The 22,739-nt window shown below is 45.7% G+C and overlaps 1 protein-coding gene across 6 annotated transcripts in view; it reads left to right on the forward strand.

Moving 5' to 3' along the window:
- LOC115391595 (neuronal cell adhesion molecule-like) overlaps positions 1–22,739 on the forward strand; it is a 69,829-nt gene that overhangs the window by 21,853 nt on the left and 25,237 nt on the right. For 3 of the 6 annotated variants that reach the window (XM_030095867.1, XM_030095868.1, XM_030095870.1), the window contains exons 1-3: positions 3,279–3,406; positions 8,141–8,216; positions 10,308–10,390. The gene's annotated coding sequence lies outside the window, so the exon portion shown is untranslated. Of the gene's footprint in view, positions 1–3,278; positions 3,407–8,140; positions 8,217–10,307; positions 10,391–22,739 lie in introns of those variants that run through there. The other 3 variants (XM_030095871.1, XM_030095872.1, XM_030095866.1) reach the window with 2 other exon arrangements.

Consider the following 22,739-nt stretch of genomic DNA (forward strand, 5'->3'; position numbering starts at 1 on the left):
CCTTTGGGACGGTCTGCTGCCTGTGTGTGGTAAATCTCTCCTATTCTACACTTGCTTTTGTTTTTTTTACTGCGCTCCCTCTGCCTCTCTCACTCTCCCTCTGTCCTCTTCTTTTTCCCTCCATCATCCTCTCTGTTGTCCGCGAGCATGTTAACACTCCAGCCCTGTCACCGAGCCCCATGGCGCCATGGAAACCGCTCACACCATTCTCCTCTGCTAGTGTGTCTTTGTATGTGTGTGTGTCTGTGTGTGTTTGTCAGTGTGCAGTTGTGTGTCGATGGGCGGGATCAAGGGTCTTGTTTGGTTTCCAAAAAAAAAAAAAAAAGCCGAGGAGAGGTCGTGGCCGTCCCTATGGGCGTCTTGCTGTAATTCATGTAAATTCCCTTAAGACCCCGGCTGCTTTGTCTTCCTCATTGTCCCCTGAGCCGACGCCGGCTCTGGTGTCATCAACGCCGCTCCATGCAAGAACCGTTTTCACGGGTGAAATTCCTTCAGCGCATTTGATGGTTAACCAGATACCTGTTATCATGCCGCTCCCGCCACGCGATACCCGGGACGCCGAATCTCGCCGTTACGGAGGCGCAATAAGTTCAGCCAGAGTTAACAAGACTAAAATTGATAGAGACACGGCTGAGGAGAAAGCACAATGATAGCCAGAGGACAGTGCTGTCCCGTCCAATCATGGCTTTTTCATGCTTTATTACTTAATAAAGAGGCACAGTCACACGATTTATTTACTCAATATGGCCTGAAAATAAGTAAGACAACAATATGGCTTTCAAAACTCAAACAGGCATTGACAATTACTGGAAGCAAATGCATTAGGAGCAAACCTTTAAAGCCTAAATCATCCATACTTGTCTTTTCAATGTCTCTGGTGATACTGAAGTGCTTTACAAGTGTCCCCAACTCCTGCCTTGATAGCCTTGTGAACCCAACCCCTCATTATCTCCCACAGCCAATCATATTTCACTCCCATTCACTTCTCTGAAAAGGAAACCTCAAACGGAGTCCTGGCCACGAACACCCACAGATCTACAAAGGCTCACACACACACGCATACACACACGCACACCCGCGGTTTGCAGATCTTGTTCGGAGGGGCCAGTCTAGACTGCAGCATGAACTTTGCTCCTGTTAAAAGTTTCCATTGAAATATGCAGTTGCCATTGAAATATCGTTCTTCTATTGGTGTGGTGACAAAGAGCAGGGAGGGCGCCGCTCCTATCTCAGTGTGTGTCTCGGCGAGCAATGGGCCGGCAGGGATCGCCCAGTGTCTCCGCTCTACAGAGTCAGTGTGCAGAAATAATGCCCATTAGACTTGGTCAATCACCCCCATCGCCCTGTGAAATATGGCCCTTTCACTCATTTCATACAATAATCCATACATCTCGCCACTATCCATCATTTCCCTGAAAGGCGTCTGCTGCGGTGAATGCTCTTATTTATGATACATTTTTTTGAAATGACGGCTGCTCATGCTCGACGTTGGACGCTGAGGAAGCTTCATCATGCTGAGTTACGTTTACATATTTAACAGCGGAGGCTGTTCATTAGTGAATTAAGCTGAAACTGCAGCATCGACACTTGGGATATTTTGGCCACCAGTGGAGCTCTGAGAGTCCGCAGGCTGAGGGTGGGTATATATACTGTATACCTGCAGCAGTGACCATGTTGTGAAGCCAGTAATCACGTCCCGGTGGAGCAGATGGAGTTCATGTTGCAGATGTATTAAGTGACTATTTGTAAAACCAATACAAACAAGTGAGTGTTGACTTTAGATGCAGCACTAATTCACCTAGGTTTCAAGTTGAAATGTACACAGCTCGGTGTGTCATATCCACTTTTTATGTCTAACAGAAGCAAAAAAGTCTGAGAAGAGTGAACAAGTGTTGCCTCTGGAGCATTGTATGTTCACATTTTGACCAAATCATTTTCTTCCCATGTGGCGAAGTGCAACAGTTCTAATCATCTGGGGTGAAAACAGGAGCCTGATCTGATCTGATCAAACTGAATTTTGATTCACTTTTCATTTGTCCTACGATTTGTTAACCAGTAGCATTCGGCAATGGGTGGAAAAAAACTCAATTTGTAACAAAACCCTTGAATCTTTTCCCATTTCTTAGTTTTTCATCAGTTGCTTAATATGATTTGAAAGTAATAGATTACATATGAGCATTGTTCTGTATTATATGGTGCAATTTTCTTGTTAGAATTGCAATCTTGTGCAGGTAGTTGTGAATAAATGTTTAAAATGCTCATTTGTTGTTTTCTTCCACAAAGTGACCCAGTAGGAGACTGAGAATAAACTTTCCATGCACACAGTTGAGCAGTAAATGAACTTTACATGACTGGCATGAGGAGTGTGAAAGTGCGCTTGTTGAATAATTGAGTCCAGGTCATTGTTCAGTTTGATGGACAATAGGCTTTGATGCAGATAATGTTACATTTTCCCTGCTCAGGAGTGTTATTTAAGGCTGGGCCCACAGAAAAGTGACTCTTTCAGACCATTGTCGTCCCCTGCAACCATAGCTAACGGACGTCAAAAGACTTTCCACGTCTATTCTTTTAGAGCGGGACCCAATAACACAGGCAATAACTACGCTTCCCCTCAGCGAGTCAACTAGATTAGATTGCAGCGGGACATCTGTGGAGTGTAGGTGAGCACTGACTGTATGGGAAAGGAAGTCCTTCGGATGTGCCTTAAGGCTTTTCCCTTTTCATCCCCATACATGTAGTGCCTCTGCTCCACCTCCACCCTCCATTGAACGTGCACTGACTCCGGCACAATCGGCGCAGCTGACAGTCATTTCAGTGTACACTGGCTGCCTTTTGATTTAACTTGCAATTATGCTGTCAGTTTCGCTTTTATGCTCTGCCAAATTTCTCGCAGCCGGATGTTTTGCTCTGTCATCCTCTCATGTCGATGACAGCCGATCCTGATGCCAAACAAATAACTTTCTGAATAATTAATACTCTTGCACGAATGTGGAAAAAAAAAACCACCCAAAAAAACAAACACCTGGTGTAACTTTGTGGATTCTAGTAGCAGTTCATGTGATACCAGGAAATGTTTAACCCCTATTGTGGGGAGACAAAAGGTTGTTTTAATCCCACTGTGAGAGGGAGAGCGGGGAGGGAGGGAGGGAGGGAGGGAGGGAGGGAGGGCCGTGGGAGGAGGGGCGATGGGTGTGTGCGTGTGTGTGTGTGTGTGTGTGTGTGTGTGTGTGTGTGTGTGTGTCTGTTTGGGGTCGGGGGACGTCGCTCTTCTCTCTCGACTGTCATTCAGTCACGGCGGACACATCCAGGAATACACAGCCACCGGGAATATGACAGCTGAACTGTGCTCCCATGCAGCGGGCGCACAAACAGAGATTCATCCTCACTGACACCAACACAGATAAAGGTGATGTAGCTGCTTTTTGTCTCGTACATAGAAAGTGGAGCTTTTCAGCGCTCTCCAAGGTCTGCAGGTGACGTTAAGTCAGCTTGGTCTTTAGTTTGTCCTGAATGGATGAAACCACCTGAAGATTTCACTGCTTCAAAGCAGCGTGTAGAGAAGAGAGCAGGATGAATGGAAACATAGCACGTATTTGATGAAGCAGATCTATAAGTTCCGTTTCCTTTTCATTTTATGTCTCTTTAAGCTGAATATTTGAAGGTTTTGGATCAATGAACAAGGGAGAAAATATTTGATTGGAGTTGTTTTTCAATTGTCAAAAAAAAGGCTGTTTGTTGTTTGCTGCATCAGACATTTAAAAGTTAGATAAAATGTTTAATCTACTTGCTGTGTGTTTGGAATAATAAATTGAGAATCATCTTGTTGGAAGCCTTCAGTTCTTTTGGTTTTAACACCAAACCAAATATTGTTTATTTACACAACCAGATCAGTTCCAACATGATCACTGAAATGGCTAATCCATTCATTTTTTGGTAATTATTGACACTTTCACAGTTCAAATAGACCTGATAGGAAACTTTCTTTTGCATGGATGTTTAGGCAGCACCATAAGAGCCTATTTTCCTCAGACAGTCAGATAACATTATGAACATTTCCTTGGTTAGTTTACAGTTTTCCAGCACTTGTAGATCAGCGAATTGTCTTTATGCAGCTGTTTACTCGACACAATCGCAGCGTGTCTTTATTGTAACGGCAAAATGAGCAGAATATCTCCGTCTCCAGCAGCCATGTCCCCCTAATGCAAATTCATCACAGGGGAAGAAAGAGTATGTTCCGACTCTAATTATTTCTCCCCTCTTGGGCGGTAATGATGCTTCATCGGGAGAGCGGTATCATCTACAGCCACACTCTTCCTCTCATTAAGGCGAGACTCTAAAATTACACCCACAGGCTGCTGCAATGGTGCTGAGCCCCCTTCCCTTGTCCGAGGACACGTGCACACACAAACAACACACACACACACACACACACCAATGTAACACAGGCTTAGAGAATAATTCAACAAGACTCTCATTAAGAGCGCTCCTTGGCATTCTCTGCGGTGAGCAGCGCTGGTCGGCCTGTTGACATTTCACTTTTCTCTGCATCTTTTGTCATATTTTGCTCGACTTGACAAACGTTAAACAAACATTATCCTCAAAGGTATGTTCAACACAAGACATCTAAATCCCAGAAACCTTCAGGCATAGAGCTGAATCCCAAAGTGTGGAGTTTGCAATTGTTTTTGCGTCTTTTTTGTCTTATAAACAACAGTATCTCACCCTCGCCATATGGAGCTGCAGTGGAAGTGTTGGGAGCAAGCTGTTGCTTTGTATGCAAACATATTGCAAAAATATACATTTGGATTGAGACTTTTTTCTGCGTATGAGTTCAGTGCTCACTTTCGTTTCAGGTCTATGCTATTGAGTGACAAAACTGAGTCCTCGGTCACAAAATGTTCCGTTGTGGTTGCCAGCTTATCTGTACTGCCTGTTTTTCAATGATTGGCAGGGTGTGTTCGCTCAACGGTAAGTAAAGTCCAAATTGTTAAGCAACAACACTTTAAACTGGGAAGAATGAGCTGAAAATCAACAAAATGCAGGACAGAACTGCGATGGTTTCAGAATCTACATTTGCTTTCTTTTCCTGCTCGTTGCTTCTGTAATTGACGCGTGGTGTGTGTTGTTCATTCATTACAGGCGACAGCTGTCTATTTAGTGTGACAGTGCACATGGCACGAGAGTGCTCCCTGTGGTACCCAGGGTGCTTTGCATCTCGAGCTTTGAGGTGTTTTGATGTTTTTGTTGTTGCACCATTGTTGGCATGCTGTCTGTATTTTCAGTGCGGGCCCCCTGTCCTCGCTCTCTTCACCAGCTCGGCGGCGGCGGCTGAGGGCAGAAGCGGGTTGGTCCGACCTCGCTGGCTCGGTGTCGCGGTGGGGGGGCCGCTTTTGATGGAATCAGGCTTCGGCTCATTCAGACAGGATGTGGAAAGGTCACCTCGTTTCCAGTGTTTTATTTGTGAGTCTGAGCTACAAACAGCTGATTGACTACGATCAAATGGAGAGGAGCAGGAACGTCATCGGCTCAGACAGCAGCTCAGCTGTGAGCAGTCCGCAGACCTGTAATGTGTTGATCTGAAACGGTTTTTCTTTGACTTTAATCAAAAGGCTGTAGACCCTCTCACCTGTTTCTAATGTGTCAAAACATTCCAGCGAGGTCAAGTGCTCCGTCATACAAAAACTGTGTTTGACTAGCACAACTTTGATTTCGATAAACTCTGAACATTTTGATTTGTGGAGATCCCCACGAGAGGCCCCGACTCAATGTGTGGAGCCGCTGCTGTAAAAAAGAGTATCGCATATGCCAGTGTTGTTCTTAAATCTGTGTCAGAAACACTTTTTTACATGCACAGACGTGGGAAGATCTGAGTTTCCTGCTGTAAAATTCCGTATGAAGTCGTGTTTTGACCACAGCAGGCAGCGAGGCTTCTGAAATCTGTGAGCATTACAAAAGCCAGATGTAAATAATGTAGGATTTGGGAGGGTAGAATGAGAAATAACCTCATATTTTCAGACAACCGTACCGAACACAGCAGCGCCGAGGTCTGATGTTTTCAATGAAAGGTAAAAACAGCTGAAGAAACCAGAATTGTTATTAGTGTGAAATAGAGATAATGTGTATGTAGGGCTGAGGTGGTGTGGAGAGCAGTGTCGGTGTTTAACCGAGTGGAAACGCTGCCTCTGTCAATGGGGCATCCAGACTCTTATTTAGAGCAGCAGACTGCAGTCGATAAGCCTTCGCTTGAAGTAAATTGGATTGGCTTCTTCAATCATTTTGCCCATCGATCCCTTTAGGTGTGTCCGCGCTCGCTGTGACACTGTTTAAGGGGAAAAAAGAGGGGAGAGTCCGAGGCATAAAACGGAGGATGACAGGGCAGAGCGGAGACAGAGGAGGAAATAAATACCCTGTGTAAAGGTTATTTGTGACGGGGAGTGAAACTGAAGGGACGGCTTCGGAAAAACAGAGAAGTTTTCTGACCTGTGACCCCAACGTGAAGTTCATGTTTTCCTTGAACATGAATCATGTCACGTCATTTCATGTACAACAGTTTTTCTATCGACTTCAGGCTAAAAGCCATGAAATGAACCGAGTCAGATAAAGGATGAGGACTGGATACAGATGAAGATAAAGGCGTGACAGTATTGGGAGAGATGTGAATGGAGAGAGGGGACAAATATGAAAACAGAGTATTTGTTCATTTGATCTATAAAGTTTCAGAGCAGAAGCCATTTGTTTAAGATTGTCTTAAATGTGACCTATTGAGATATTCTACTTTTCAACTAGATCAAGTCTATTTTGATATTTAAAACATAAAAAGCTGCACTAAATGACTCCCAGAATATTAATAAGCCTCCACCATTAACAAAATACACTCTGAGAGGTTTCTGTCATTAAGGGAATATTGTCTCCAAATCATCATAGAAATAAATGAAATAGTTTTAAGTGGACAAGTGATAAAATCCACTTTCAAAGCTCTGTACGTCTCTCCCCTGGGACTCTGGACCTGCAGGCTGAAACTCATAATAAGAGTAGTGGAGGAAAGAAAACTGGGGATGTGAAATGAAAAAGGACATGGTAATGGAACAATTAGGCAGGTTGAGTGTAAAGAGAAAAGGGCATGTGAGGGGAAGCCATCCTGGTGTTTCAGCCCACGTTCAAGGCTCAAATATGAGAAATCACCGCGGACAGTCTCTCATGTAGACGAGCAGGGGGTTACGGAGAAATTATGACTTTTATAAAATGTGTTTTAATTTAAATGTGTCAAAACATCTTTATGTCGGTCTTTGAAGTGCGCCGTCATTTTCTGCGCGTTACGGCGCTCCATGTGAAGTCCCGGCCTTCGGGGTGGAAAGTCTTATGACACGGGAGAAGGTGGGCGAGGACATGAAAGAGAAGACATGGAGGAAGAAAAGGGGATTGGTTATGGCGCGTTAGAAAGAAGAGGCATGAGAGGAGGGAGAAGGAGGACAGGGGATGAGCGACACCGGCATGGAGGAAGACGGAGGAAAAAGGGGAACAGAAGGAATGTAGAGAATGAAGGTGCACAAGTGGAGGAGGGGAGATCAAGGAGATGAGACGAGACAAGAGGGGAGACGAGGGGAGACGTGTCTCTCCTCCAGCTCTCAGCCACGGGCCTTTCTGTCTTTCAGCTCGGATTACACACTGTTGCCTCTGAAAATTCATGTTCACACTCCGGTTTACACAGCTTGGTTGTTTGCTTACCCTCCACCTTCAGAACTTGTCACAGCTGGGAGTGTTTTAAGTGCGTCTCCAAAGCGTCAACATTCGCTCAGATGATTATAAATGTAAAATTTAAAAAAAAGCAGAGTTTCCTATTTTCTGTGGAACGTCCTGGTGAGATTGTGACAGAGCGAGGAGACTTCCAGTATGAGGAGGGTTTTTAGGAATGCTGTAATAAAACCAAACATGGAGCACTGAGCCTATTGTGAAGTCAAGCTGATGTACTGAATGTCAGGAAATGTGCAGAGCTGTGCAGAACGTCTCCCCAGAAACCTTGTTAGGAGAGGCTCCATCCTCCTTCTGCGGTTAGCTCGGTTTGCCTTCGAAATGAGGGAGCTGAGAAATCTGAACAATTTATACTAATAGCTGTTATTCTCTTGCATTTTCGTTTCACCAGATTGGAGGAAGCTGTAGAGGAAAAAGCCATCAGCTCGCCACCACAGAAGAAGAGAGAGGGGATCTGGGTTTCTCTGGTAAGTTGGAAACATTCCTGAGAGATTTTTAATCCATTTGTCTGTTTTTTTTTTCCATTCTGCCTTGTAACATCATATTTCCCGCAGCATGATCACTTTCCAAAACACTGTGAACTTCCGGCTTTACACAATCAAACGCTCTTGTTCCTCTCAAAGACGTTTCCCCTCCCCCGGGATGCGAATACACACAGATGTGGGTCTGTTGCCATGCCTGGCAAGCATCCCTGGCCTGAATATCATCATCTGCGATACTGCCAGCGTGTGAGTTTATTAATAACGGCTCTCGCCGACACGCTATCTCAGCTCGCGAGATCCAACCGGAGCGCTCAAGCTTTTCCCACCTTCCTCTCCTCCTTCGGTCTCTTTCGCGACGCCTGCTTCCTTTTGTGCTCGCCGCAGGGCAAAGGTCAGCGCCCGCTTGATGGCTATTTGTGAACCGGTAAAGTGTGTTTTTGTGTCGGGATCCATTTTGGCAGCGAGCTCCGGCGGCGAACGGGAACAAAACGCCGCTCCCAGTGTCCGACTGTCTGTTTGATTCGTATGGTTGCCAGGGTAACACGCCCTCTCATCCTCGCCCACTGCTGTGACGGTGGGCGTTGATACTTGGAAATCGTAAAATTGCACTTACAGAGTAAATTGTGCTGAGTGCCTCACTCTTATTGACACATAATGTGTCATAATGGAGCCGGCAGAGGTAGGAAAAGTTCCCTAATGGGAGTAGTGGTATTAAGAGGTAAAGCAGAAGGTGTCATGAAGCATTAGGGCCCAGAGGATTGACTCCCAGCTCGCACGGGGATTTTAGAGTGACCCCCGGTAACCCTCGGCTCACAGCCTCACTCTGGCTTCGCTGAAAGTGTGCCTGTGATTCGGCGGGGAGCTGATCTAATGCTGTGCGAGTGGCGTTGACGCGGCGTGATGTGTGTCCGCCGCCCAGCCGAGTGTGAAGGAAGGATCCCGCTCCGGCCTCGGCGGCACGGCGGCGCCAGGCGGGGAGGCTGCACGCACAGCCGAGCGCAGAGTTAAGAGACTCTGACGGCTTTCGGGCTCGTCTGCCTCTGTTCCCAGAGCCGCGGTTGTTCCATTCTAACTGTCGGCGGGGAAGTGGGGGGGTGGCGCGCTTCTTCCTCCCTCCGTTTATCCATTTAGGTGCCAGTTTCCATCTTTCACTTCACCCCTGCCTCCCCGTCCGTCTGCTGGTCTGCGAGTCCCTCATTCTCTCCGTCGCTCCCCTGTCATCAGCTGGTTGTTGTTGTTGTTGTGAATGCGCGCTGCGGCCCAAAGAGGCTGAGTCCACAGTTTTCATTGGCCGAGTCACACTGGGCCACACGGAGGAGGTGCGCACTGAATTTGCAGTTTGAAACACAGCGAGGCGTGAAGTGTCCATTGTGAGCCGCGGCATTCAGAGCCCCGGCGCTTCAATGGAAGGCCGCGGAGCTTTCTGTTTACCTCCGTCTTTCACTGCCGTCCCTCACGTGGCCGTCAGGGAGCTTGGTGTTATTGTTGCTGTATTGATGCGAAGTCGGGGTGAGTGGGGAAAAGATGGAGGATGTGCTACACATGAAATAGCTGATAGCTCCGCCTGAAGACTTTTGAGACTCTGTTATATAATCTCTTGTTTTCTTTGACAGTAGAGCCAGGAAGCATGAGTAAAAATTGGGTATTTCTCCATTTTTGACTTTACTGCAACAAATTGGAAGCGATTGTGAGGTGAAATTGCTGCTTTGACTGTATTTGAATACCGAATATGCTTGACTTTTCCCAGTGTCGGTTCTGCTGAGCACTGTAGGATGATAGGAGTCTTATTGCCATATTGAAAATTTTTCCAATGAAGCACTCGACCTTGCTACAACCCATCATGTGTTTCACTAAATAAAATGATCAGAGTGACAGCAAATAGGTTCCTAACACCGGCAACAAGTGCCTGTGGCTGCCAACACGCCAACGGCCGCCTGTCTGAAGGTCAAAGAGATGGACGTCTCAGAATCTGCTCGTCTGAGATCAGTTTTCCTTCCTGATGGCTTCGTGCCATGTTTGTTTCACCAGAACCAGATCACATAAATATGAAGTGTTTACAGTAAATTCTTTTTCCAGATTGAGGAAAACTACAGAGGAAGAAGAAGAAGAAGCAGATAACTCGCTGCTGTGAAGGGAGAGAGGGGACTCTGCTTCCTCCGGTAAGTCGGAAATCTTTCTTTATGTCTGGCTTTGTTTTTTTTTTTTCTCTCTCACTTCAGAACTCGTCCAAAATCACTTCCCAAAACACTGTGAATCTCCGCCATTCACTATCAGACTTCCTTATTTGTCTCCAAGACATTTCTCCCTGCACACAGACGTCTGTTTGTTGCCATGTCTGGCGAGCGTCCCCACTCTAAATATCTGCGTCCGTGACGTTGCCAAAGTTTGAATTTGACCCTTTGTTGTGTGACATTTGCATCTTTGCCCTTTGTGACTCTGCATCACGTCCAGTCCTGCAGATGTTATAATGTAACCCATCACTGTGTTGAAATGAGTTTTGCAGTAACACATAAAACACCGATTGCCACGGTGGAATTAGTGATGCAGTTAGAATTACTGAGGGCTCATTGAGCCTGTTGCTCGTACAGTAAACAGCTGTGGTGCTGCCGTCGCCGTGCCGTCGCCGTGCCGTGCTCCCGGCGCTCGCTGTCGGCTTTAGCATCGGCTTTGTTTTCCCACCATACCTGAGACGTGTCCTCGGCCCTGAATAAACATTCCCTGTCCTTATTAAGAGCTGTCAGTCCAGCTCAGCTGTTTTGTTTCTCCCTCTTGTTGTCATCATTAATTCAATTTTCAGGCAGCAGTGTTATGCCAATTTATGCGCAACTGCTGAAAATTGTACCTCGCCTTATGAAAGGTTTTGCGTTTGAAAATAAAGGACTGATTATCCCAATCAGATCGCTGTGTGCGAAATGACATTTGATCTAATTCTGTAAATTATTTTTGCAAGTTAACAGTTGCTTTTTTTGTGCCATAACTACTAAGTAATTGCGCTACTTTTTGTTGTTACTAGTAACTCTAATCAGGCAATAATTCACTGTGTTGCACAGCAGTGGAAGCAAAACAAACTGCAAAAATAAAAAAAGATTTGACTTTATTAATCTGCATTTTTGGCAGTTTGTCAAATTACATTCTGAGATGAAATGAAAATGTTATATGATCTACTCAGTTCATGGGATGTGGATGCACTCTAACATCATCAGTATTGATTATTTCAGTTCACTGTAGGAGCTCTGGAGCACTCATCATCCTGTAGGCTGAAACCAACACAGTGAAAACTACTTTCTTTTTTGTGTGAGAGTGGCATAGTGTCTCACTCTGCTGCAGCTTCCTGCACGTGTTTAGAAAGCAGTGATCTTGCTCTGAGATCAGATGAGCATTGGGATTCAGACGCTCGCTCAGGGCTGCCGGGCTGCTCCCAGCACACACCGTTTCAGATGAACAAATCCAGATATTTTCTAAGGTGTTTCTTTGATATGGGGATTGACAATTCTCCCACCGTTCTCGGTGTCAACACTCTTGTCTGCACACGTTACGTCTGCCGAATGTGAGACCGAGGCTGGAAAGGCAGAGACGGGCGCAGGGAGACGCAGCGAGTGTCAGCCAGAAGGGCGTGGATGAATAGATGGATTCAAAGACAGAGGGAAGCGAATGAGGCCCTTCCGTAGGGGCTCCACTGCACCTTCCCGTCTTCCCCGTCTGTGGAGAAAGTTGACTTTGTGCTGAACTGACTCACAAATGATTCAGCAGACAGCCGGGAGAGTCCGTTCTATATCTGGCGCTGCATCTCCGTCTTCATTTCCCGTCACCTCCGTCCTCCTCTCACCTGCACAACCTTCCTCCAGGCCTCGCTCTGCCTCCATCGCCCGCTCTCCGCAGCTATTACTCGGTCAAGAGTGGTGTGGAGGAAGTCGTTTTGGACACGAGGTATTCGATTGTTCTTCTGCTTCGCGTTTAGCAGGAAACACGTTGGCTTGATTTCAGTCAGAAGAAAGTCAAACAAACAGCTTTCACACTCAATGAATCAGGGCTTGTTTTAAGACACCTTGTTTCCTCTATATTCAGGTCACATCTCCCACCTGACTCAACCACTGGGTAGAATACAGAGTACATTATATTTATTGTATGAAAATATATACAATGAAATTGAAATGCAGTCCCAGGTATGTAGGTGACACATGGGTTTGCGCTAAAATATGAGGTCTTAGATTGTAAAAATTTAGAGAAAACAAATAAATCACACAGGCATCTCGATCACCTATTGCACAAAACATGTTTGCCCCAAACAGCTTGAAACATCAGCTGCATGTTGGCAGCAACTGATGTGGTGAAATATTTGTAGAAGGTGGGTATTTTATGATTTAAAAAAAAAAAAAAATGAATGTGTCTATTTTATGTGTCTATATTTAGACGGAAAAGACCCGGAGAGGAAACTGGAGGTCAGAATTTATTGGTTCCAGTTCTTCAGTTTAGTCTTTTTAGGTTCTTTATATTCATCTTTTTTTCTTTTTTTTTTTTTATTTGAATCCCTTTTCTTCTGGTGGATTACGTCGAAAGGTCTGCTTGGCTGGGAGTATTGATGTGGCTTCAGGACACAGAGGATTGTCCACGTGGTGCTTAATACTGGTGGGATCTATCTGTCTGGAATGGCCTCTAAGAAACCAAATGATTTATGGGGCTGTTAGGCGTGGGTCCTGGTTCAAGGCCAAGTCTATCTGCTCATCACTATAAGCAGCCTGCTCCCTGGCTGTTGTGCTGGAATACAAATGCTTGAATTTAGATGTAACCCTTCGCTCACCTGCATCTCGGCCAATTCTAATGAGAAATCTCTCTCCCCGCGCCCAGTGAGGGAACGAGTCGCTATGAAATGTGACAGCACTCTGAAATCGAAAGCATTACACGCGCTTTCATCCGTGGATTTCAACTGCCTGGTAAATTACACCAAGTCTCCATCAACAAATGTTGTTGTTGGTTTTTTTTTTTTCAGTGATTCATTCAACAGTGTCATTGAACATTAATCAACATTGCTGTAAACACAGAGCCAGGAGGCTCATCTACTTCAAAAAATACTACAGAATCATTCTTAAAAAAAGAAAAATGAGATGATGAGGATGCTGTAATGGGTTGAAGCCATGTTGTTATTATTAGTAACACATACCACATGATGATATGACAGGAAATTAGCGTTGAACAGTAACATCTCTGTAACATTTAGCTCTCACTTCTCTCATGAGGAGTAAATCATCTCATCTAGAGCCAAATAAAATGTAATACCACCTTATGAGCAGGCGCTGACATCTCATCTCTAATGAGTGTGTCGTCTGTATAAAAGAGTCAACTGTGTAAAAAACAATAATAATGCTGGAAATCAGTCAATCAGTCAATTTGTGCAGCCAGACCTACTCATTTAAACAAAAATGTACAAGTCTTTGTGCTAACCGTTTCTGCTGCGCGCAGCCCTTATGACATGTGTGTATTCACTCAGGTGTGTCGAGGGAGACAGGTGGCGTAGTCGTTGGAGGCTTCCGATCGGCTTTATCCGTCAGAGCAGTAATTCAGCTTTCTGTCATGTTCGAGCCCGGAGGCATAAACAAGCCCAAACACCTCTGGTTTCCTCTCTGCGGAAGCGAGTCGCAGCCGTCACGTCCAGCACCGCCGTACCCTCACCGAACACCGAGAGAGAGAATCACTCGAGCCTCGCCCAGCCGGCTCTTACCCAGCACTCAGCAGAGGCTCCTCCTGCGTCCGCCAGCAGCCGGCCTCGTCCCGCCAGACGCGGGACGGGGGCTGTTAGCGGAAGCAGGGCGGACTGTTAGTGTTAAATGGGAGCAACGTTTCCTCCGGAATCACCGTTTGACAAATGAGGGCTGATGGAGCAGTGTTTTTTTTTGCCGGAGCCATTATTCCTGATGGGGCCAGACGACGATCTGTGAGGACGGAGCTGTTTGTCTGAGCTCCGGCGCCCTCTGGGCAAAACACCAAACCCACTCCAAACACACTCAAACTCTCCAAATGACGGATGTAATAGGGGAAAATCTCTTAGCTGTAACACGAGGAACACTCCTATTTCTTCAGTTTTGAGTCTCTGGTGTGTTTTTTAATGCTTCACTGTTAACTAAACTTCCAAAGAGAGCTCTGCAGAACATAAAGGGGAATTATTTCATTTCTTCTCATTAGTGCAATTAATACTCATTGACTGATATTTCAGTCGTCCATGAGACAGAAACGTGTGCATGCTAACAGCCACCATTAGTCTCTTACCATCAGGGGCTTTCACTTGTATTCTTTAATCTTCAAAAGTATAATTTTTTTTTCCCAATGCTGAAAAAAAATGGGGTCACCCAATTACTTGCTGACAAAAAAGCCGCTCTGTCTCACTTCAGGGAGATGTTATCTCGCTCCCTGGTACTTCATTTTGGGTGAAATATCACAAGTTTCTCCGCCTCTGAACTTAATTAGATCTAATTCCATCTAAAGTCTTGGATGTGGAATTTTAAATGAAAATTCACCGCAACACTCTTTCATTCAGTTATAACCGGAGAAAGTTGGCCCGTTTGATGAATTGTTTGCTTTCTCTCTGAGATGTTTGTTGGATTTAGCATATGAATACCTGACCGCTCGAACGGAGCGGCCGTAGCCCGAACCGGTGAAACCAGAGCTCATTCAGGGTGGGCTTAATGTAAATGTTTGAATCTGTGCTGAAGGTGAACGCATTATTTTCACATTAAATTGAAGCCTGGCGCCTGCTGTGAGGTCTTTGTTTTTTTCGGTAGATTAATTGTATTTTGTGTCGTTGAGCGTTCATCCATCTGCAAGCGGTTGAAATAAAGTGCGTGTGTGTTTATATATAACTATGTATTAAAAAAGGGTAATTTATTACCCTTTAAACCAAAAGTGAGCGAAATTGAAGTTCATTATTCTCTCAATCTTTTGAGGGGGTTGAACTTATTGAAAATATTTCTTACAAAATGAATGTTTGTTTGAAATTAAGCAACCAGCAACTTTTGAAAAGAGAAAACATTCTTAAAGGGGCCTTCTAAGGAAAGTTTGCTTTAAAAAACTTACTATAATAATGTATTGGCATTTAAATGACCCCTATGCAGTTTAACAGCTACTTCTAAATAGAACATGACAAAAACATCATGCAAACAACAAATGTTACTCTACAGTTGGAAGCTGAAATGACTTATTTATAAACCCTTACGATTGGTAGCTGCTTTGTGGTCAACTTTAGATCCAAAACTCTTGTGAACATTTCACTGAAAGATTCAAGAAAATGAAACCAACATCGTATTTCTCCTGAAACGGTTCAGCATGTTAGACTGGTTAACTCCTGATTGTGTCTTTCAATAAAAAAAAAAAAAAAAAAAACACCATGATTTGATTTTCTCACACTTTGAAAGGACTATTGTTTGTGTCCTCTACGTCTGAAATTGGATGGTGAGTCCTTTTGGCGAGCAGCGAAGGGGAAATGATTTGTATTCACCTGCCGTATCTGAATAGCGGCGAGGAGGGGCTGAGAGAGCGAGCGGGGGGCGGGGGGGGGCGCCGTTACATAGTGCTTCCTTTATGTGATAATGGATTGCTCTGACATTCGCACACATTGTGGTGTGGTGCGGTGTGTCTATCAGTCAATACTCCAACTCGTGGGCTGAATGGCTAATTTTGAGCAGTTGTCATCAAAAGTATTGTCTTGAATTTGTGGTTTGAAGTTGTGTGAGTGCTGTGTGTCTAATGTGTCAAACTATTCAAAAACAACATGCTGCACATCTTCACACGTGCATTTTTTTTTTTTGGATTGTTTTTATCATCCACTCCTGCAAATTAATTATTTTTTCCATTTTTTTCTTTTCTCTCTCTCTTTTTCTTTTTTAACGTAACTGCACTCTCTTTTATTGGCCCAGCTTGGCAACTGGATTCTTCTGTCAGCCGCACAAAAGAGACAAAAGTGAAACCAGGGACGGGCAGTAATGAGCAACTCCTCTTACAGTGTTACATATAGAGCGACCGCAGTGTGGGGAAGCCCTGGAGAGACAATGGAGGGTTTTGAGAGGTCTGGAGTCCTCTGAAGCCCTTCTTTGATTGAATTTCCTGGCACCGGAGTCCAGTGTTGGGGATGATTGTGAAGTGGGAGCCGTGGGTTCAGGGAGGGGGTGAAGACCCTCCTCTGCGCTGACCTTTCACAGACACAGGTGGGGTGGAGTTGAAGGGGCTGGAGGAGGAGGAGGAGGAGGAGGAGGAGGGGGAGGAGGAGGAGGAGGAGGAGGAGGAGGGGAGCTGCAGGAGAGGCCCATTGTGGTGGTCTGTGAATGTGGAGGTGGCACTCAATAACACTAGAACTTGTTGCCTCTGTCCACCTGCAGCGGATTTTCTCACAGCTTAATGTTCTCACAGCGTAGCTTCATTGCTTTAAAATTGCACGTTTGTGTTGCACGCCGCGGTGGCAGACTGTTGCAGAGCCCACTCCGCGCTCACACTGTTTTTCTGCTGAGCTCATGCATGTTTTTGATAAACAACTGCCAACCGATCCCTTCCCTTCATCTTTTTTTTTTTTTGTTGTTTGCCACAACTGAGCAACTGGGCCGATAAGCTGCTGGCTAAACTGTCATAAAACCTCTTACAGACTTTGGAAATTAAACTAGTGTGAATTGTCTGAGTCAGTAGCTATCCAAAGACTTCAATCGAATAGCTTCCACCTGTGATCTGCACCAGTATTAAGGTGTTTCTCTGCAGACAGCATGTGTATAAGGCCTTCAGTATACTCCCCCGTCGCCGCCACGGCGTTCCTACGCCGACAACCCTACGCCGCTACTGAACATATCTTGCTCCTGCGTCAAGGGAACGCCCTCCTCTGCCAAGCTGCTGGCAGTCACAACAACAATGCGGCTTCCGTAGCTCCGGCTTTACCTAGACATAGATCTATAGAAATAGATTTCTAGACGTACGTATCTAGACACGCGTGCATTTACCGAACATATATCTGCATATATGACATATCTGGCGACACCGAGCTGTCGTGGAGGAGAGGCTGAGCGGACCGTGATGAAATATTGGTGAAACTAATGAGCTTTTGGACGATTAAAGCCGTTTTCGGAGCGGCTATACACATAGCCCCGTCTGCTAACAGTGCTAACACTGCTAACAGTATAGGGATGTGCGCCGCTCAATTTTGGATCTATATTTCTCTCGAAGCACTGTTCGGGCCAGAAAAGTTTTCCGGGTGAGTTCTACTTTATTCTATAAACAACGCGAAAGCGGACCAATCACAGCCCTCGACGTTCACGTCACCACGCGTCGAAACGACGCGAAGTCACAATTTTCGGGAGGCGCACGTCAAGCCCCGACGTAGCCCGACGTAGCCCGCCGTAGGGCTACGACGTCTACGTCGTAGGAACGACGTAGCGGCGACGGGGAAGTATACTGAGGCCTTAAGACAGCTCTCCAAAAATGGTGTCGCTGATCCTCTACTCTGCAGAACAGTTTACACAGTGCCATGCATGAGCAGCAAAAACCCCAAACTCAGCATTTCCTCTTGACCTGCAGAGTTAGATTTCACCAGATCAGTAGCAAAAACACATTTAATGGATGGAAGACTCAAATTTAGAAGAGCATGTCTCACATATACAGATGGACGAAGAGGATCCGCTGTATCCTGATGTGCTGCCTTTAAGTGTTTTGTTTTGATGCACTCTGCTTTAAAATCTCCACTCAAAGCTTTTTCCAGCCGAAGTTGGCTGTGGTGTAGGGTTCAGCAGTCTTGTCTCATCGTGAGGAATTTGTGGTTTTGATCAAGGCTGTTGTTGCATGTTTTGCTTGTGCGTGCATGTCGTTTCTCATCTGTCCTCCCACAGTCCAAAAAGTTTAATTAGTGATCTTCAAATTGCCTGTGAATGTGAATTAGAGTCTTTGCGGTTGCCTGTTTTTCTGTGTTTGTCCAGGGTGTATCATGCCCCACACTCATGGTTCATGCCCCAGAAGTGGACAGATGGAATAAGATCTGGAGAAACTGTATCTGATCCTTTAAGATAATGGTTTACCCTTCAGCTCAGAGGACGGACTCCGCTGCCACCAGAAGGATTAACCTTTTCGGTATATTGCACAGTCTTACAACAGCTACAATATTTAGTTTCTAAAAGCTCTGAATCCATTCCTCTCCAGATGAAGTTGGGTTCGAAGTGTGATCTGATTATCACACCAAAATACCCGCAGTATCCAGCAGGACCAGACTCTGCTCCTTCCGACTCACCTGCTCCTTTCTCACTTCTAAATTACATGTTCTGGTAACAGGCGGCGGTAACAGATTGTTCCAGCTCACAGTCAGTGTTCACGCTTTGTTATCCGATGTTGTCGGCAGAACTCGCTGGACTGAATGGTACCACACAAAGCCCAGACCAGCTCTAAATGACCAATTGCTCTCGGCCTGCCTCCGAACTGTATCAGCACAATTCAAATTCCAGCAGGAGCGTCGATTATACAGTAGTGCGTTTCCAGAACGGCCTGGTTGCTTCGGCTGTTGACTCATAGAAACAGCATATAGACTGTTTTCTTTGTGGCGGCCTGGCCTGCACGGCCCGCAGGAATTCATTTGCTACAAACACATCACAGCTTCTGGGTTCTGGCGAGTTTGAGGTGAGCTTTCTCAGCAGCGTCTCCAACACACAGACTCTCTTTTTGTCACCCCTAAGCTTCACGTAGTCTCCACATATTGGCCCCATCTTGAGACCCTTCACATTTGGAATAAGCCATCCGGTGGAGACAAGGTGGCAAACTGAGTTTCTAATCATACCTCTTTTGTTGAACTCAGGAGGTTGAGTGGATTTTTTTTTTATGGCCAAGCAGATGTCAAGCGTACAGTTTCCCTCCAAGGTTACTCTTGAGATGACAAATTAGTCCGGGTCTCTTTGTAACTCTTTTTTTTCCATATGTCTGTGTTTGATGAGAGAGTTGACATCTTTGTGTCGGCCCTGGGCGATTGCCATGGATACACAGTGCAATTCTGAAGGGCTCCGCTCTGCCGGAGAGAGCGTGGAGAGTTGCTATATTTAGCTGGTAAATATTTTCCTGCAATTGTTGAACCGTGAAGTGTTATGGATTACATAAAATAACGAATATATAGCAGCATTAGTGTCTGATTTCCCCGTATGCATGTCTGCCTTTGTCTGCCATTTCAAAGGACTTACTTGTTTTCCCACAGGAGATTGTTTTCCGTGTTGATTACTTCTTTCAAAGCTGCTATGTTTCTGTAGCTAAAGTGTGTCTCGTGATGTTGTATGCCGGGGATTTTAAGAGTCCTTTTAGCTATTCAAGAAGCCAGTTGGCATGCATTCCTCCCACTCTCCCGCATTCGCTCGTGACAATGAGCATCTGCTCAGCATATGAATGGCCTCACCCATAACAATCTCATGTGGCAGGGCCAAAGCATGCTCCGGCTCCGTCCGTGACGCTCCGCACCGGCCCAGTGTGTGTGGACACACATTGGCCAGGACGTAGATGCAAATGAGTTGAAGCGAACTTCGATGCATATACAAATATGCACAGGCAGGGATGTTTAGAGATGTTGAGCGATCCTGTTTAAAGAGGTAATTACAGTGTAGTAATCCGTTATGAAATACAGGCTCGGCTCCGCAGAGACTCTCTCAGCCTCGTGCTGATTTGCCTTCTGATCTCGTTATAATCTGGGCTTTTTAAGTTGTCACCTTCCATTTAACATCCAGTAAAGAGCTACTGTTCAAGTCTGCTGTCATTCAAGTACAAAAGCTCTTTGATGACTTACGTTTGCAGTCTTGACTAGCAGTTTATAATTTTCCCTCCATTGCGAAGCAGTGAAAAGCTCCCTCCACCAGTGTAACCTTGCACTGCCACTAGCAATTATCCTAAGGGGAAAAGAGGGACTCTGTAACGAGGAGGCCCTCGGAGCGAGCGCTGATGTAATGTGACGACTCGGCTTACCAGCCATATGTCATCTTTAGCTGGTCTGCATTTATGAGATGAAAGAAAAATGCCTTTCTCTTCCATTCAGGTCGAGCAGACAGGGATTTCCTTCCTAACACCACCGTCCCATCTAGCGGCGCTGCTTCCATCTGCATGCTAAAGAGGAGGCCACTCTCAGAAGTGCCGGCGCCGACACTGATTAGCATTTGGGCAGAGGGGACGGAGAGCCAACCCCGGAGTGTTTTCTGGCGTGCACGGAGAGGAAGCTTAGTGAATGTCAATGTGCGATCCCCCTGAAAGGAGGTGGGCTAAACAAATTGCCGGACATGTTGCATTAGTAGCACATGCCAATTAGAATTAGGAGTTGTTTCATATTGATATGTGGAGGGGGGGGCTCTGGAGCCCGGTCGCCTCACAGACTTACATCAACACAGCACTTTTCTTCAAGTCAGTAAATCAAACACACAGATGGATGAAAATTGACTTCCTTCCCCACTTTCCAAGAATGCATCCTCATCAGGTTTGCCTCGCTCTGCCATTTCTGCCACTTAATAGATTTCTGTTGATGACGTCTAAGTGCATGCAGATTATATGGGAAAGTTTGTTGCTAATGTACGATAATAATGCAGATCAGATGTCTTGATATCAAGCTCGAGCTCTGTTCATCATTGTCGGTTGAACGAGGGAGATGCAGACATACAAGGGTCTCGTACTGCCTGGCGGTGTACAGTGCAGATGAAAGGCTCAGCCATGTTTTTGAGCTGCAGGGTTTCCCTGAACAACAAGGCCCTGATTCATATGTTAACCACACCAATTATTTGCATACGGTCCTTCCATTATAAAAGCTAATGAGAAGATTATGGGTAATGCACACCGAGGTCCGCCTGTGGAATTTCCATTGTAATCATGCAGCCTGTGAGAGGTATTAGTTAAACCACTGAATATCCACCGTCATATACCACTGCTGTAACTTCTTTTATTTATTTTCAGTTCATAGAAGTAATAAGAAAGTATGTTAAAAGTAGAACATGTAATCTTTTCGTCCGGTAAATTTTTCCTCCTGAGAGAAACGATAATGACTTACGTTATATTTAAGCCGCTTCGATTGTGGCTGTCAAACTCTGATAAGTCGGTGAAGGACTTTCTCACTATCTTCCACAGCAAAGCCTTTTAAGCAACCTTGCTTCCTTCCTAAGGGGTTTAATGGCAAAGGGAGATGCGTGCAGCCCAAGGCGCGAACGGGAGGCAGTGAGAGCAGCCGGCAGCCTCCGAAAAATAAACTCTTCCAGCCGTATCCGTTTTCTCATCACCACCTTCCTGAGGATGAAGCCATTCTCATTATTATCCCGCTCCTCCCCTATTCACTCGTCTGCAGGGGATCCCTGCTGCCCCATTAAGGCCACACTGAGGCTCACAAACCCCTGATTGCAGGAGCCATCAATAGTGGCGATTATGGGAGTTAATTGGGCTGCTTGGACAGAAAAGGCGCGTTCTTTCATCATAAGTGTTAATACTGTACAGTCCTGATGCAACGGCGCTGATTCTGTCAGGGTTGCAGTGTTGCATCACTCCTGTTTGGCACAGACAATGGCTGTATCTTGCGCTTGTAGTTGGCATGAAGCACGTGACGGAGGAATATCTGCTGCTGGAAGGGAGAATTGAGCTGGGATTTTTATTTCCCCCCCTTGGTGACGGCTTTTCATTTACACCGTGGCCTGCCTCCATTCTCAGTCCTCGTGCCCTGTCAGCTCCATCTGTGCGCTCAGACGTGCCTCGGCCCTCACGTCCGCCGGACAGCCCGTGTGAATGCAGCCGATCCTATGTGTGTGCTGCTGCATGTGCTACGCCTCTGACATGTGCACAAAACCAATTAGTTTTGGGACGGCGAAGTAGCTGGATATGGGGAAAATGACAATGGAGTAATTGAAGAGGCTGGCTGAATGAGAGGCCAGACAGTTCAATGCAGCTTTTTACCCAGCCAAGTGTTTTCTCTCTGCTGGCGAGATGAAAAGGAAGAAGGGAGCGGAGGTGGCCTCGTGTAGTCGTAGCCGGTAATTAACATTATAGGCTGTCACCTCTCTGACATTCACTCACTCTGAAGGATTGCAGCGAGCTAAGTTGTTATTTTAATTAATTCAAATGTTGCCAGTGGTTTCATGCACTGAGTGATATACTACAAATAGACATACGAGTCCATTATATAATTCAGCCCGGCCTTTGACCTTTGAAGTGAACAATAACCAGCTGTAATCTCTCTTAACTTGTGTTGTTCGTCACGATGTACATTTCCTGTAACTGTCCCTCCATCCATCTTCTATAACCAGTTCAGGGCCTCGCAGGCTGCGCTCCATCCAGGCTGAGTATGAGCGAAGGCAGAGTGAACACCCTGGAGAGGTCCGCAGTCCATCACAGGGCATCACAGGGCGAGCACAGAGAAAGAGACATGCACACACACTAGCATACACACTCGCGCAGAATTAGTGGCCATTTCATTTCTTTAAACTGGATGAATGGCTGCTAATAATTTAGTGCAGATGCATGAATAGGGAAGTGATGCATAGCAGGGTCTGAAGTGTT

The sequence above is a fragment of the Salarias fasciatus genome, chromosome 7 (genome assembly GCF_902148845.1).
Source record: "Salarias fasciatus chromosome 7, fSalaFa1.1, whole genome shotgun sequence".
Classification (NCBI taxonomy): domain Eukaryota; kingdom Metazoa; phylum Chordata; class Actinopteri; order Blenniiformes; family Blenniidae; genus Salarias; species Salarias fasciatus.